This window comes from Anser brachyrhynchus (genome assembly GCF_964034855.1).
Source record: "Anser brachyrhynchus genome assembly, chromosome: 24".
NCBI lineage: Eukaryota > Metazoa > Chordata > Aves > Anseriformes > Anatidae > Anser > Anser brachyrhynchus.
This window is the reverse complement of record NC_137717.1, coordinates 7,402,353-7,418,508: the sequence shown is the minus strand read 5'-3', so window position 1 is coordinate 7,418,508 and position 16,156 is coordinate 7,402,353.

Below are 16,156 nucleotides of genomic sequence, written 5' to 3'. Positions count from 1 at the left end.
TGCCCTGAGGTCAGACTTAGAAGGAATTTCATGGTCTCCAAAAGGTTTTGTCCCTACTTCAACACCTCAGATAGCTGGCTATGCCCAGGAGCAACAACATTTCATCTATTCTCCCTTGTAATTTAGGACTGAGAACACATTTTTAGCACTGACGAGGCTGCGTGTTGTTTAAGTCATAAAGCTACAGCCTTTCACCTGAAGTTTACACCCAGAGCTTTCACCTAGAATCAGCAAACTGCACTATCAAAAAAATAAATAAATAAATAAAAATCACTCCCTACAGCATCACTTCACTTCCAGGCAGGGAGAGGACATGAAGTGAATCTTTTGAGACTCCAGAATTTCCTAGAGACAGAACAAGACAAGTGTAGCTACAATAGCTTTTCTTCGAAAGTCTAGAGAAGATGCCTCTCAGTTTATTTTCCTTCCAAACAATGTAGGTGTTGTGGGTGGAAATGTGTTTGGTGTGATACGATATGCAAGGAAAGAGGTTGGTCTTTTACATCTCTGCCTGAGGAACAAATTCCACCCTCAGGCAAGAGATACTTCCAGGGAATCTTGCAGGGCTTTGCAAGAGAGTGCAAGCTGGTCACAGGTCCATGACCATCATGAGCTGTCTCGCTGCTGTCCTGTCAGTCACTCAGTGGGAACAGGGAATTCACGTGCTGTAAATCATTGCTTTCCTATGCCAGTGCCTGTAGATGTTAGATGTTTTTCACAAGCATGAATTCCATGCAGAAAAAGGTTCTGGCTGGTGACTTTTCTTAGACTGGCTTAGAAAATGAGACAGTTTTGAGGTGCAAGACGGTTTTCAGATATTTTCAAAAGAAGAGAAAAATTCCATTTTCTTTTCCCTCTGACTTTGATCACCCAGACACTTCCTTGTCTAACAACAGCTATAGCTCGCTTCACTCATAAGGTCAAAATCAGTGCTGTATTTAATATCCTGTGTTGAATGTCCTGCTTAGAAAAATAATGCAACTATTCTTTGAGATATGTTATCTTTCGGGGCATGGAGGGGTGGGGAGCTGGTGCACAGAGAGGGAATTTGTGCACATGCCCAGAGACTGTATGAATGTGCACCAGTAACACAAGCAGATTTACAGATAAAGAAGCCTTTGAAACAAGTCCATTCCTTATTTTAACACTAGGAAAAAATATATATCTGTGTTGGCAAGGCTGGCAGTCACAAAAGTGTAGTGGTGATGCCCAGCCTATAGACTCCTGTCTTAGTGCAGTTGTAGCTGTACATCAGTTTAGCTCAGATACATTTGCAGTAATTTGGTGCTGTCTGAGGGAGGACCTTAGGAGAAGATCTGGACTTTTCCATGGGCTGTGGGACACACGAAAAAGCTTTATTGAGTTTTCTCTTTGCCTCCATTTATCTGACCTTCACATGGCTGGTTGCATTATTCCTTTTCACATTGAACCTACTTTTTGAAGGTACAAAGCAGAAAGCTGCAGAGTTTCCAAAGGCATATTTTTCTGAGCATATTTCAGTTCATTTCAAAGCCAACATTTCATAGGAACCAAAATATCTGTTTTCAGGAGAAAATCATGTGTCTGGAACATCATTTATTCAAAATATCAGTTCTGTTCTCTCTTCCCGAGATTACAGATGCAACAATTCTTTTTTGGATGATTTTCTTTGGGTACCTTTAACCATTTGCAAAGAGGCTGCAAGCAGGTGATATACAGCTTCGAAGTACGAAGCAATTATTAATTGGCTAATGCATGCAAAAGAAACCTGAGATATAATAAGCTGTTAGGCTAAGCAATGATCTGCTTGCCACCCTAATGCAACACTAAGTAGTATTATCCAGCCAAGCAGCCATCAGTTGACCTCTGCAGCTCACTAGAATGGACCCTAAGTTCAGCTGACACTGACCTGTCTGGATGTTCTCTTGATCTCTTATACCTTTCCATGGTGGTGTTTTATCAAACTGAAACCTTGTTCTTCATCTCAGCAGTCCTACCTCTCTAATTTTTTTTCCTGTCATGCACAACTCTAAGACTTTCTCAAACCTTTTTCTCACAACTTTCTAATTGCCTCAGCTGTCTGAGCCAAGATTATGATGCAGCTGGTCCCTAGGTCCTTGGGACACAGACAGATGGCTAGATTGTTGATTGCTGTAAGGCGCAGCTCCTGGGTGTTTGACTCCAAAAGGCTCAGGTTTTTATTCCCTTGATGCAGAAGAAAGGCTAAAATCTTGAGTTTTTTACAGGGTGGGAAACTGTTTCCTTAGTCAGTGTTAGCTGGAAGGCAAAGACAAAATAGATGCTTTCCTTCCCAACAGTAGCAGAGTATGGGCTGTCCGGTCTTAGGAGTGAGCCCAGCAGCCTTGGTTGTTCCTGGTCTGATTTGGCCTACCTCAAGATCAAATAAATATATGAATGTTGTTGCTTCCCTGCCATGACTACTGTGAATCCCCAGGGAATTATGAGATGCTGATTCAATATTTAACTTTACCAGACATGTTAGGTTTGTACTTGTTTGAGCTGAAAGAAGGAGTGGCAATAGGTAACAAATAGCTCTGAACATTGTGCATATGCACAAATTTGGCTGGTTTTGGTTTACTTAAATATTTCTGTGTTATACTGAACACGAGTGTCACTCACAGAAGTTGAGACAAGTAACAGAGGCTGTGCCGTGGTGTAACCTAACAGGCAGCTAAGCACCACACAACCATTCACTCACTCCCCCCCACCTCAGTGGGGTGGGAAGAGAGTCAAAAAAGGCAAAAATGCAAGAACTCATCAGCTGAGGACAGATTAATAAATAAAATAGTTAGAAAAAAAAAAAAAACAGACAAGTGATGTACAATGCAATTGCACACCACCAGCCAACCAATACCCAGCCAGTCCCTGAGCAGTGTCATCCCACCCTGGAACCCCTCACAGTTTTATTGTTCTGCATGATGCTGTAATGGTACCCCTTTGGCCAGTTTCGGTCAGCTGTCCTGGTTCTGTCCCCTCCCAACTTCTTGTGCACCCCCAACCTCCTTTCTGGCAGGGCAGCACAAGAAGCAGAAAAGTCCTTAACTCCGTGTAAGTGCTGCTCAGCAACAACTAAAACATCGGTGTGTTATCAGCATTATTTTCCTCCTAAATACAAAACACAGCACCGTACCAGCTGCTATGAAGAAAATTAACTATCCCAATCAAAACCAGGACAGGCTGGAATTATTTTATTGCTCTGGTTGAAGAACTCAGAAAGTTAGGAACAGTCATGGACCTATCTCTGCTGATGAAACGACATCATCCAACTAATGGGAGGGTCATCAGACAAAGCAACTGAAGTGAAATCTAAAACAGTATGGAAGCCACCAACTGAACCCATCCTCTTCAGGAAAAGGGAAATGAGATTAAAGCAGCTATGGCCTGGATGGTGTCCAGGTAAAACTACCTCCTTCCTCATCAGCAGAGTGGCTCCCTGTGGATGTATCACAGTCATATTCATTTCCTTATGTGAACAGAGATAATGCTTTTTCCCTCTGTAATCCTCGTCAAACCTTATTTTTCTCGCTGCTAATTTACAGTTATTTCTTCTGGGTCCTTTCTTGAGGTATACTCTTCTGAATAATCGATGTGTGACCGTATTTTTTCAGTCAACAAAATATACTGGCTTCTTGTCAAAGAAATTTACTTTGGCTTAGGAAAGCAGCCACATCAAGTGAGGTCCCTCCTTTCGGTTCAGGAATTCTCTCTGACCTTTAACATTTGATATCACCCAACTTTTAACAATGAAAAAATGAACTGAAGATCTGGACATTCCAAAAAGACAACCAACCAACCAAACAAAAATCTTATGGTATTTACTTTTACTACATGAATTATTTTCCCCTGGAATCCACATTTTTGTCACATTCCAAACCTCAGAGATGTTGGCATATGGAGAGTTCTTCGGGCATCATTTCTCTATAAAAGGAATATTTTGGCTTTACAAAGTTTTATTCTAAAGCACGTAAAGGACTATAGCCCAAATCCTATTCTATGTTTCCATCTCCTGAGATTCCCTACTTTCCTTTCTCTCTGCCAGGCAGATAAATGCTCAGAAATTGGCACAGGATCAAAATCTATTTTATAATTGCTAAGGCAACTTGTATTACCAGGAACTTCTTCGCAGCTGCCTTCCCCATAGAGTAACATGAACCTGTAAGAATTTTCTGATTGATTCAAAGGAATCATAGAGTCATAGAATGGCTTTGGTTGGAAGGCACCTTAAAGATCATGTAGCTCCAACCCCCCTGCATGGGTAGGGATTCCAGCCACTAGATCAGGTTGCCCAGGGCCTTGTCCAACCTGGTTTTGAACACCTCCAAGACCTGTGTACTTGTGTGCAGTTTTGGGCACCACAATATAAGAAAAGTGATAAACATGGTGAAGGGTCTAGAGGGGAAGACTTATCAGACCTGAAACATCAAAAGGGACTTTATGGCCCTTAGAGAGATGCTGAAGGGATCAGGAGCACAAGTAGTGTTCTTCTTAGTCCTCCCAGTTGGAGACTGGGACCCAAGGAGGAGGTGGCATACAGATAAGGTGAATGACTGGCTGGTGTCATGTTCAGGCTTTTGGGTTCTATGATCTTGGGCGTGCTTTTGAGAGACCAAGCATGCTGACACAGGATGGGGTGCACCTGACCATGTGGGGCAAGAGCTGACCATTTTGGGCAGCAAGCTGGCTGGACTCATTAGTAGGGATTTAAACTAGATTCAGTGGTGGATGGGGATGTACCTGTAAGTGACTCAAAAGAACCACTGAATGCCAATACTTTAGAAAACAGCAGGGAAACACTTGTGAATCATCCTATAGGAATTAGGAAGGAGTCCTCTAAAAAGGTGACTGTGGCCCATAGCCCAGCTGAAGTGCCTCTATACCAATGCATGCAGAAGAAGCAGGAGGAGTTGGAAGCCAAGGTGCAATTACAAAACTATGATCTAATGACTATCACAGAAACGGGGTAGGACCAATCACACAGCTGGAACACTGGAATGGAGGGCTACAAGCTTTACAGGAGAGATAGGCAGGGAAGGAAGTGTGGGGGCATTGCCTTCTATGTTAAGAAATGGATAGATTGTGAAGAGTTCCCTCTAAGAAACAGCCAAGAGCAGGCTGAGAGCCTGTGGGCAGAAATTAAGGACCGGACCAAGAAAGGACATCTTGTGGTTGGGGTCTGCTACAGGCCTCCTGACCAAGAGATGTGGATGTGGATGGCGCCTGTGGATGACGCCTTCTTGCTCCAACCACAAGAAACATTGTGTTCACAGGCTCTCATCCTCCTGGGGGATTTCAACCACCTGGATGTTTGCTGGGAAAACTACACGGCAGGCAGTAAGCTGTCCAGGAGACTCCTGGAGTCCACTGAGGACAAAATCCTTGTCCAATTATTAGACAAACCAACCAGAGGAGAAGCATTACTGGACCTGGTGCTCACCAGTGTGGAAGAGCTCATTAAAGAGGTTAAGACTGGAGGAAGCCTGGGTTGCAGTGACCACACCCTGGTTGAGTTTGTGATCTCGAGGGATATGGGCCTGGCTAAGAGCATGTCAGGACCCTGAATTTTAGAAAAGCCAGCTTCCAGTTGTTCAAAGAATTAGTGAATGAGATCCCATGAGACACGGTCCTTAGGGACATAGGATCTGATCAGAGCTGGCAACAATTTAAAGATATTTTCCATAGAGCGCAATAGCTCTCTATTCCCATATGCAATAAATCAAGCAGGGAAGGTAGGAACCAGCACGGTTGAACAAGGACCTGCTGGTCAAACTTCTGCAAAAGAAGGAAATGCACGGACGGTGGAAACAGGGCCATGTGCCCTGGGAAGAGTACAGAAATGCTGTGCGGATGTGCAGGGATGGGATCAGGAAAGCCAAGGCACTAAACTTGGCAAGGGATGCAAAGAATACCAAGAAGGGGTTCTACAGGTACATTGGCCACAAAAGAAAGACCAGAGAAGGCAGAGGTACTTAACAACTTCTTTGCCTTGGTCTTCACTGGTGGTCAGGCTTCCTACATCTCTTGAGTCCCTGAACCTCTAGGCAGGGGCTGGGGGAGCACTGTCCCTCCCACTGGAAGCAAAGAGCAAGTTCCGGACCTCCTGACACAACAAGTCTGTGGGCCCTGATGACATGCATCCCAGGGTCCTGAGGGAACTGGCTGATGTAGTTGCCAAGCCACTCTCCATGATATTTGAAAAAACATGTCAGTCAGAAGTCTCAGGTGACTGGAAAAATGGAAACGTCGCACCCATTTTCAAAAAGGGTAGAAAGGAAGACCTGGGGAACTGCAGACCAGTGAGACTCACCTCTGTGCCTGGCAAGATCATGGAACGAATCCTCCTGAAGGTGATTTTAAGGCACATGCAGGACAAAGATGTGATCCTAGACAGCCAGCCTGGCTTCACCAAGGGCAAATCATGCCTGACCAATCTGGTGACCTTCTATGATGGAATGACTGTGTCAGTCAACAAGGGAAGACTGACTGATGTAATCTACTTGGAATTCTGTAAGTCTTTTGACACGGTCCCACATGACATCCTAATCTGTAAATTGGAAAGATATGGATTTGAAGGGTGGACCATCTGGTGGATAAGGAATTGGCTCGATGGCCACACCCAGAGAGTGGTGGTCAATGGTTCTATGTCCAAGTGGAGGCCAGTGATGAGCGGTGTCCCTCAGGGGTCTGTCTTGGGACCAGTGCTTTTCAGTATCTTCATCAATAACATAGACTACGCGATGGAGTGCACCCTCAGCAAGTTTGCAGGCAACACCAAGCTGTGTGGTGCAGTTGATACAACAGAAAGAAGGGATGCCATTCAAAGGGACCTGGAGAAGCCTGAAAAGTGGGCCCACGTGAACCTAATGAGGTTCAACAAGTCAAAGTGCAGGGTGCTGCACCTGGGTTGGAGCAATCCCAGACACGAGTACAGACTGGGAGAAGAACTCATTGAGAGCTGCCCTGCAGAGAGAGATCTGGGGGTTCTAGTGGTTGAGAAACTTGACATGAGCCAGCAGTGCACGCTTGCAGCCCAGAAGGCCAATTGTGTCCTGGGCTGCATCAAGAGACGCATGGCCAGCAGGTGGAGGAAGGTGATTGTCCCCCTCTGCTCTGCCCTCGTGAGGCCCCACCTGGCGTCCTGTTTTGGGTCCCCAGCACAAGAAGGATGTGTACCTGTTAGCCAGAAGATGGCTGCAAATATGATCGGAGGGATGGAGCACCTCTTCTATGAAGAAAGGCTGAGACAGCTGGACATGTTCAGTCTGGAGAAGAGAAGGCTCTGAGAAGAACTCATTGCAGCTTTTCAGTACTTAAAGGGGCCTTACAAAGAGGATGAAGAAGGACTCTACTCGGGTAGATAATGAGAGGACAAAGGGGAATGGTCTTAAACTAAAAGAGTATAGATTTAGACATTAGGAAGAAATTCTTCACTGTAAGGGTAGTGAGGCACTGGAACAGGTTGCCCAGAGAAGCTGTGGATGCTCCAGCCCTGGAGGTATTCAAGACCAGGTTGGAGGGGGCCTTGTCCAACCTGATCTAGTGGGTGGCGTCCCTGCCTATGGCAGGGGGGTTGGAACTAAGTGATCTTTGAGGTCCCTTCCAACCCAAGCCATTCTATGATTCTGTGATTCTATGATTTCATAATGATCAGGAGAGGCTGAGGTCCCCCTTGGTTTGTTCAACACAGAGAAGAGGAGACTGAGGGGAGGCCTCATGGCAGCCTACAGCTTCCTCACAAGGGGGAACGGAGGGCGCGCGTTGATCTGTTCTCTCTGGTGAGAGCAACAGAACCTGAGGGAATGGCATGGGGCTGCATTCATGCTGGATATCAGGAAAACGTTCCTTACTGAGAGGGTAGTTTGATGCTGGCACAGGCTCCCCAGGGGAGTGATCACAGAACCAAGCCTTCCAGAGTTCAAGAAGCATTTAGACAACATTCTCAGACATACGGTTTTATTTTGGGGAGATTCTGTGTGGAGTTAAGAGTTCATAGAATATCCCGAGTTGGAAGGGACCCATAAGGATCATCAAGTCCAACTCCTGGCACCGCACAGGTCTGCCCAAAAGTTTAGACCTTGTGACTAAGTGCACAGTCCAATCGCTTCTTAAATTCAGACAGGCTTGGTGCAGTGACTACCTCACTGGGGAGCCTGTTCCAGCGTGCGACCACCCTCTCGGTGAAGAACCTCTTCCTGATGTCCAGCCTAAACCTCCCCTGCCTCAGCTTAACACCATTCCTGTGGGTCCTATCACTGGTGATAACAGAGAATAGGTCGCCTGCCTCTCCAATCCCCCTTATGAGGAATTTGTAGACCATGATGAGGACCCCCTCAGCCTCCTCTTCTCCAGGCTGAACAGGCCAAGCGACCTCAGCCACTCCTCGTATGTCTTCCCCTCTAGGCCCTGCACCATCTTCGCCCTCCTCTGGACACTCTCCAACAGTTTAATGTCTTTTTTGTACTGTGGTGCCCAGAACTGCACACAGTGCTCGAGGTGAGGCCGCACCAGCGCAGAGTAGAGCGGGACAATCACTTCCCTCGACCGACTAGCGATGCCATGCTTGATGCACCCCAGGATACGGTTGGCCCTCCTGGCTGCCAGGGCACGCTGCTGGCTCATATTCAGCTGGCTGTCAAGCACAACCCCCAGATCCCTCTCTGCGGGGCTGCTCTCCAGCGTCTCGTCTCCCGGTCTGTACGTATAGCCAGGGTTGCCCCGTCCCAGGTGCAGGACCCGGCACTTGCTTTTGTTAAACTTCATGTGGTTGGATTAAACTTCATGTGGTTGGGTTGTATTCGATGTTGTATCCGATGTATTTGATGTTGTATTCAAGTTGTATTCGATGATCTCGGTGGGTCCCTTCCAACCCAGGGTATTCTATGATTCTATAATGCTATGAGATGCTTGCCTTTTGACTGCTCAGAGCCAAGCACTCACAATTCAGTCAATTGGTGTATTTTATTTAAAACTGTCATCAGCTGTAATTGCAGCTACTTCCTCCCCTCAGGTAAAATCCTTCCAGGAACAGAGAAACACCCCACTTTCAGTGGAATAGGAATTGTATGGAGATATCCAATGAGTTTCATGCTGAGAGATATGTGCAGAACAGACACAGAGCATGTCCACAAATAGTCTGGTTATTGCTGTGTCCATTATAGGCTAGCTCAGTGCACATAAAGCAATCATCAGTCACAGCATGGAAAGGAAAAGGCTATAAACAGGCTGAGTCAATATTTACTTCTTTTGACAGTGATCCCTGCATACAACAAGGATTCTGGGCTGATATTCAGTTCTCATGTTGTCATTAATTCTCTGCAGAGGAAATGTCCATTTGCTCCAGGTGCTCATTAATGTGAATATTATTGACTAAATATTTGTATTCTTGATTAAAATTTATAGATCTGGTTCTGTTATTTGCTATCCTTCCCTTGCCTTTCAGGCTGTTATGAAAGTAAGTGTGTGAAGAGAAGACCAAGAGAAAATACTAAATACTGAAGCACAATACACTTTGATTTTACTTACGAAACCACTTGTGCCTGTCAAGTCTACTTATGGCCCTAACAATATGTTGTGCTAAGCAAAAATAAAATATTCAAAGCTGTGGAAGAAGCAGTCTATGGGAAGTGCATTTTCCATTAATCTACCATAGACAGCTGCAGCATCAAGACTGCTTCAGGCAATGTGAAAAAGCATACGGACAAACAGTAGACATCCTCTGTCATGGTGGAACCTCAGCTCTGCTGTTATTTTCATAAACATCAGAGACTCTGAAATAGCCTCTGCAGAAGGAAACAAATCAAATCACAGAATAACTGGAAAGGATCCCTGGTCTCCAGTCCAAGCCCCTGCTCAAAGCTGGGCTAACCCAAAAGCTAGGGCAAGTTACTCAAAGCCTTGCCCAGATGAGATCTGAATTTCCATCCTCAGTCAAGGATGGAAATTCATAAGAAGGTATATCTGCAGATTGCAACTTGAGACCATAGCACGGAATGAAAAAGAGGATGGAAGTGTTTTTTCCCTGTGGAAGTAGTTCCCTTGATAGCAAACTATTAGTGATTCCAGTAGTCCCACTGGCATATCTCAGCAGAGGGTGTTTTAACAGCACAAGGGGCAAGCAGACAGCAATGTGTTTATAGATGGTTATATGTACGTAGACAAAGGAAGAAGACAAAACTGAAACTGCAGAATAATGCTGGTGAAAAAAAAAATCAAATGATGACATTTCTAGTATATAATGCATGCATCAAAATTCTACATCTAGTTGTCTCAGTGACAGAAAGTGGAGTAGAAAAAAGGAGAAAGATCAACTTAAGAATGGAAGAAAGTCTGTGATTTTCTGGTTCATTGTTCATCAAGAAGAGTCTGACCTTGGCCTTTTGAGAAAGGAGAAAGAATGTATAGGCAATGATTATTTCTCCACCCTCCCAGGTACTGAATTATATAGTTCCTTGGGTTCCCCTTCTAGAAGACAGATGTAACACTTGCCTTCAGGAATCGTCCCCAAATACCATGACCTTTCAAACATAATAGAGACTGGCCTCACAACAACATTGGCCAACTCTCTCAGCACCCTTGCAGACATCCCATAAGTTCCTATGGACTTGCATATATCCAATTGGCTTGGATGTTCCCTAGCTCAGTGTTCCAATGAGAGACACTTTGCTCCCACAGACTCTGCAAGTAGGATTAAGGACATGAGAGGTCTGCGGGCAAAAGTCTCTAGTGAAAACTAAGGCAAAGAAGGAACCAAGTACCTCAGTCGTTTCCATGTCCACTAGGTCACCTGCCTGATTATGCAATGTGTGTGGTTTCTTTAGCTTTTCTTTAGCTGCCATGGTTCTTGGAGAAGTCCATCCTGCTATTCCTCACATCCTTCCATAGTTACAGCTCCAGCCATGATGAGTCTGATGAAGAATGCCAGAACAGTATATTTACAAGTCAAGGTTAAAAATATGCCCCGGACCATTGTGTGCGATTGTGTCAGGCTGTCAGGGGTACAAGGCACACTCATTGGAGGAGCATGTGAGATGGAGGAACCTTAACTTGTCAGGCTTTTCTTTTGGTGCTTACTTCCCAGTTCCAAGGCACAGATTAAACAGACCTTCAGACTGCGTAACTGGAAAAATATGAGTATCTGTGTGACATAGCTCCTGATAAAATTAGCACAGTAATGAGGGACTGCATGTAAAGGACACATTGAAACTGTTTACCTAGCAATGGCTATATAAAATGTGCTGTGGAAAAGAAATAGCTTGCGTGCTTCCATCACTCTAGAGATTTACTGATTGATAATTCGTTTCAACATGTAACCAAAGCCAGCTAAGACACCGATGGCAAAAAGACAGTCTTGGAAAGCCTGAACAGAAGACCTCACTACAGAAACAGTTTGCTCTAGAAGGTTAAAAAGCCAGAAAGATTATTTGTGCATGGCCCAATGGTCCATTCTAAATAGGCTCCTTCTTTTTGATCAGTATGCGTCAAAGCGAATTTTAGACACCTACTGTTGTTTTTGCTACTCTCAGCTCCTTTTCTAGAGACAAGTGGCTTTGGCCAGCGTGTTGTAGGGAGATTGTTAGGGTCTGTGGCATCATTCATCAGCCTCAGGGACACCTGTCTGAGGATGAAATGAGCTACAGAGCCTGGATTCTACTTACTGTGGGGACTTGCTGTTGTTAATTGACTGTAGTACCCATAGGAGTGCTTAATGTGGCTGTACTGCTAACATCTATATTTATATCAACAACCCCCCTCCTTGGACTACCCAGATTGTTCCATACTGCCCAGTGAGGACCAGCGCAGTCAGTCCCAGTCTCACCATCAGAGCACAGGCTCCTTCTCCAAGAGTTACCTACAGCTCCTCAGCACAAATCCACCTGCCAATTCATGGCTTGCTCTTGGTTTTGTGGCTATATGCAGAGCATTCATAACCCTGGCTTCCTCCCAGAACCACAGCTCATAATCTGATCACACTTTTGCAGACACGTGCGGAGGAATGGGTGCTGCTGCCTCACTAAGAGACCCTTAGAAGACTACACAACAAAAATAAGGTTCATCTGCCCTCTCTGCTCTTTCAGTCCATGCTTCAAGGCCCAGAGATGGACTGTCTATCCATGCACACACTTAGAAAGGTGCCCATATTTAGAATACATCCAGGCAGAGTGGGACCAGCATTTAGCAGCAGTGACTCTCCCTCCAGAGCCATAGCAGTAACCTCTAGGAATGATATTTCCATGTAGCAGCCAGCCTCTTATTTCACTGGGAATCTGTACCAGAGGGCTGTCTGACAACTAGAGCCCTTACACCCAGAAGTAAGAAGGGCTTTGTTTAGCTCCTTGAACAAAGAGACAGACAAAGCAACTAGGTTGTTTTTATTGTGAGGTGAATGTTGACAATAAGGACAGCAGGCTACTTATTGAGCTTTTGTGTTATATTTGTACGATATGTTAGATAACATCTGAGTCTGGGCTGTTTTCTATTGTTCATGAATGTTAATAACCTTTGTGTGGTTTTTTTTCTTCTTTTTTATTATTATTATTATTACTATTACTATCTCCCTTTTTATAACTATAGAACTACTTTCATTTTAATATCATATTTAAATTCTGTGCTTTCAGAATAATTGCTTCAGTATCTGGCATTGTCATTAAAGTAAGGTATTTTGGATGTTTCCCCTGGGTCTGATCCATTTTTTTCCCAAGAAGTTTAAGTAAGCACCCCCGCCCATACTGAGGCAGTTCACAATGGAGCTTTAGCACCTAAGGAATTTAGTAATTTACTTCTTTTAAAATTCTAGTAGACAGCTAGAGTAGATAAATGCTTTGCTCATGAAGTTCAACAGATAAAGACATTGTTCATTTTAGTAACTCTTGTTTAAAATATCTCAGAAATATTTAATCATGGTTAAAAAAAATAATAAAATAAAATAAAATAAAAAGAGCTAAGCATTAAAATAACACTTAAATGTCAAGTAAAGGAGCAGATACTTCTTATTTTTCCTTATGAACAAAAATGCTTGGCCCACAGCGCCACAGACAGGGCTGTGATACCCAGTGATGATGGCAGCTGTCTCTGCACAGCCTTTGAGGAGCAGCACACAGGCAGGTCAAAGACCTGTTCCTTTTGGAGAATCCAAAGACACCGGAGAAAAAGTTGCTGAAGACAAAGCTGACCTAAACAAGTGGACCCCAAAACAGACCAACTCCAAATCCAGAGTACTCTATCTGTGCTTCCTAGTTACCAGTCAGGGGATAAATTGCAATTGGACAGGCAGAACGGCCCTGGGACTGGGCCCCTTCTAGGAAAAGGAGGGATCAGCACAGCAATGGGGCAAGCACTAGCACAGACCCATGCAGCCACAGCACTTCCTAACAATGCCACGTAACTCCCCATATTTGCACATATGTTTCCTGCTGAGGCAGCCTGGCCTGGATTAGGTTGATTAGAGTAAGATTAACTCTAGAAAATTACTCTCCATTTTGTGCCTGGGCTTCACCTTCCTGCATTTCAAGCTTCATCTTCCTGCATATTTCAAGTCATATGACTGAAGGCAAGGACTGTCTTATATTACTTCTCTTAAGAATTAAGCACAAGGGAACCCTCATCCAGAAGGAGATCTCCAAGTGCTGCTCCCAGAGAACTGCAATTGCTGAGCTGAAGCTAGCCTAGCAGTGCTCCTGATTTGTGAATATTGCCAAAGAGCAAGGTGGAATCCACAAAATGAAGTAGAGCTGGTATCTGTTAGACCACTGCCAGGTGAATCTCTAAAGGATATTTTCTAATTATTACTTCCTTCCTGTATTTGTTGTGCCAACTCTAACACTTGCGCACACAGTTGGAATCTTACCAAGGGTGAAATTTGTTGGAAAAGTGGATGAAGTGAAGTGGCACCATAACTGCCTGTGGGACTCAAATACTCACCCATCCCTTGCTCTTTTTGGGTTTTGAGGCCGCAATCATGCATATTCAGTGTCAGTTGGCTTTATGCTATATTCCTAGAAAAAGTTCACTTTGAAATCACTTTAGATCTTCTGAGATGCAGGAAAGCTCCTCAGCTGTTACCCAGCAGTCTGTAGACACCTGTTCTCACAATGGCAAGATCCTGGCTGTTGGAAGGGATTTCTCCCATAGACAGTCTCCTTACAAGTTGCAAGAAGTAAAGAAAATAGGAGTGGTGCTCCATTTCCCTCTTTTGATTCCTATTTCTAGCTAGGAACAGAGCATACGTCTTCCTTTTAAAACTAGTGTTGGCATGTTGCTACATACTGCTTTGTGTAGAGCACAGCACTCCCTGCAGTTCATTGTCCTTACTGTGGGTGAAGTCTCACCCTCTTTTTCTTGTTTATCTTGTTACTTGTTCTGCTTTCCCTTGTTTTGCTTTTCTCACGAAGCAGGATTGACATCACTTGCTTTAAGCCTCTGCATTCTAGATGTCCAAATGAGTCACCCTGGAAAGTCAGTGAGAATCATTGAATAGCTTGGGTTGGAAGGGACCTCAAAGATCATCTAGTTCCAACCCCAACCTGCCATAGGCACGGATGCCACCCACTAGATCAGGTTGCCCAGGCTCCCTACAAGCTGGTCTTGAACACCTCCAGGAATGGGGCATCCACAACATCACCTGTTCCAGTGCCTCACCACCTGTTCAGTGAAAAATTTCCTAACCTGTAATATAAATCTATCCTCTTTTAGTTTAAGAACACTTACCCTTGTCCTGTCATTTTCTGATTGAGCAAAAAGTCACTCTCCATTTTCTCATAAGCTCTCTTAAAGTACTGGAAAATGGGAATGAGGTCACCCCAGAGCCTTCTTTTCTTTAGGCTGAACAGCCCCAGCTCTCTCAGCCTTTCTTTGTAGGAGAGATGCTCAAACCCTCTGATCATCTTCGTGGCCCCCCTCTGGACCCCACTCTAAGACCCACATCTTTCTTGTGCTGGGTGCTCCAGACCTGGATGCAAGACTCCAAGTGGGATCTCACAAGAGCAGAGCAGAGGGGGACAATCACCTTCCTCCACCTGCTGGCCATGCCTCTCTTGATGCAGCCCAGGACACAATTGGCCTTCTGGGTTGCAGGCGTGCACTGCTGGCTCATGTCAAGTTTCTCAACCACCAGAACCCCCAAATCTCTCTCTGCAGGGCAACTCTCAATGAGTTCTTCTCCCAGTCTGTACTCGTGTCTGGGATTGCTCCAACCCAGGTGCAGCACCCTGCACTTTGACTTGTTGAACCTCATTAGGTTCACGTGGGCCCACTTTTCAGGCTTCTCCAGGTCCCTTTGAATGGCATCCCTTCTTTCTGTTGTATCAACTGCACCACTCAGCTTGGTGTTATCTGCAAACTTGCTGAGGGTGCACTCGATCCCACTGTCTATGTCATTGATGAAGATATTGAACAGTACCAGTCCCAGCACAGACCCTCAAGTGACACTACCCATCACTGGCTTCCACTTGGACATTGACCACCACTCTCTGAGTGCAACCTTCAAGCCGATTCCTTGTCCACCAGACGGTCCACCCATCAAATCCATCTCTCTCAAATTTGGAGATCAAAGTAGATTCTCTCCCAGGAAGTGATTCATCTGACCTAGGTCTTCCTTGGGTTTGGGCAACTGCACTTTTTTGTGAATGTTCACTACTAAGGGAAGCTCTGGACCAGGCAAAACCCTCAGCTTCGCCCAGCACTTCCACAGTGCAACTAGGGCATCTTCCATTGCATCGCTGTCCCCAGCATCTCTCTTGCAGAAGAGCAGGAAAACCAACTACCTTCCTTTGGAGCTCTGCATTCACAACTCTGCTTTAATGTGCCAACCAAGAGCAATGTACCAGGGAGGAGATATGCCAGGGCCCTGGCCCTCCAATCTTCCTCTGTCCCATTGAAAAGGAAGATTGAGCCAGGATTGCTACCTCAAAAGGACTTCTTCCAGTCCTTCTACTCCAGCTCCACAAACCAACACTGTCCACAGAAAAACACTGCAAAGCAATAGGGCTTGATCCAGTGAGGAGATACAAAGGTCGAGCACCACTGTACAGAAAGCTGCTCAGCCTGTAGAGTGGGGGTCTGCCATCTGGCAAGCTCAACTTTCACCCCATTCCTCAGCTTCCTTCACTATACTCTTATTACATGACATAAAAAGTCCAGTCACCCTTTCTCCATCTTTCTCTCA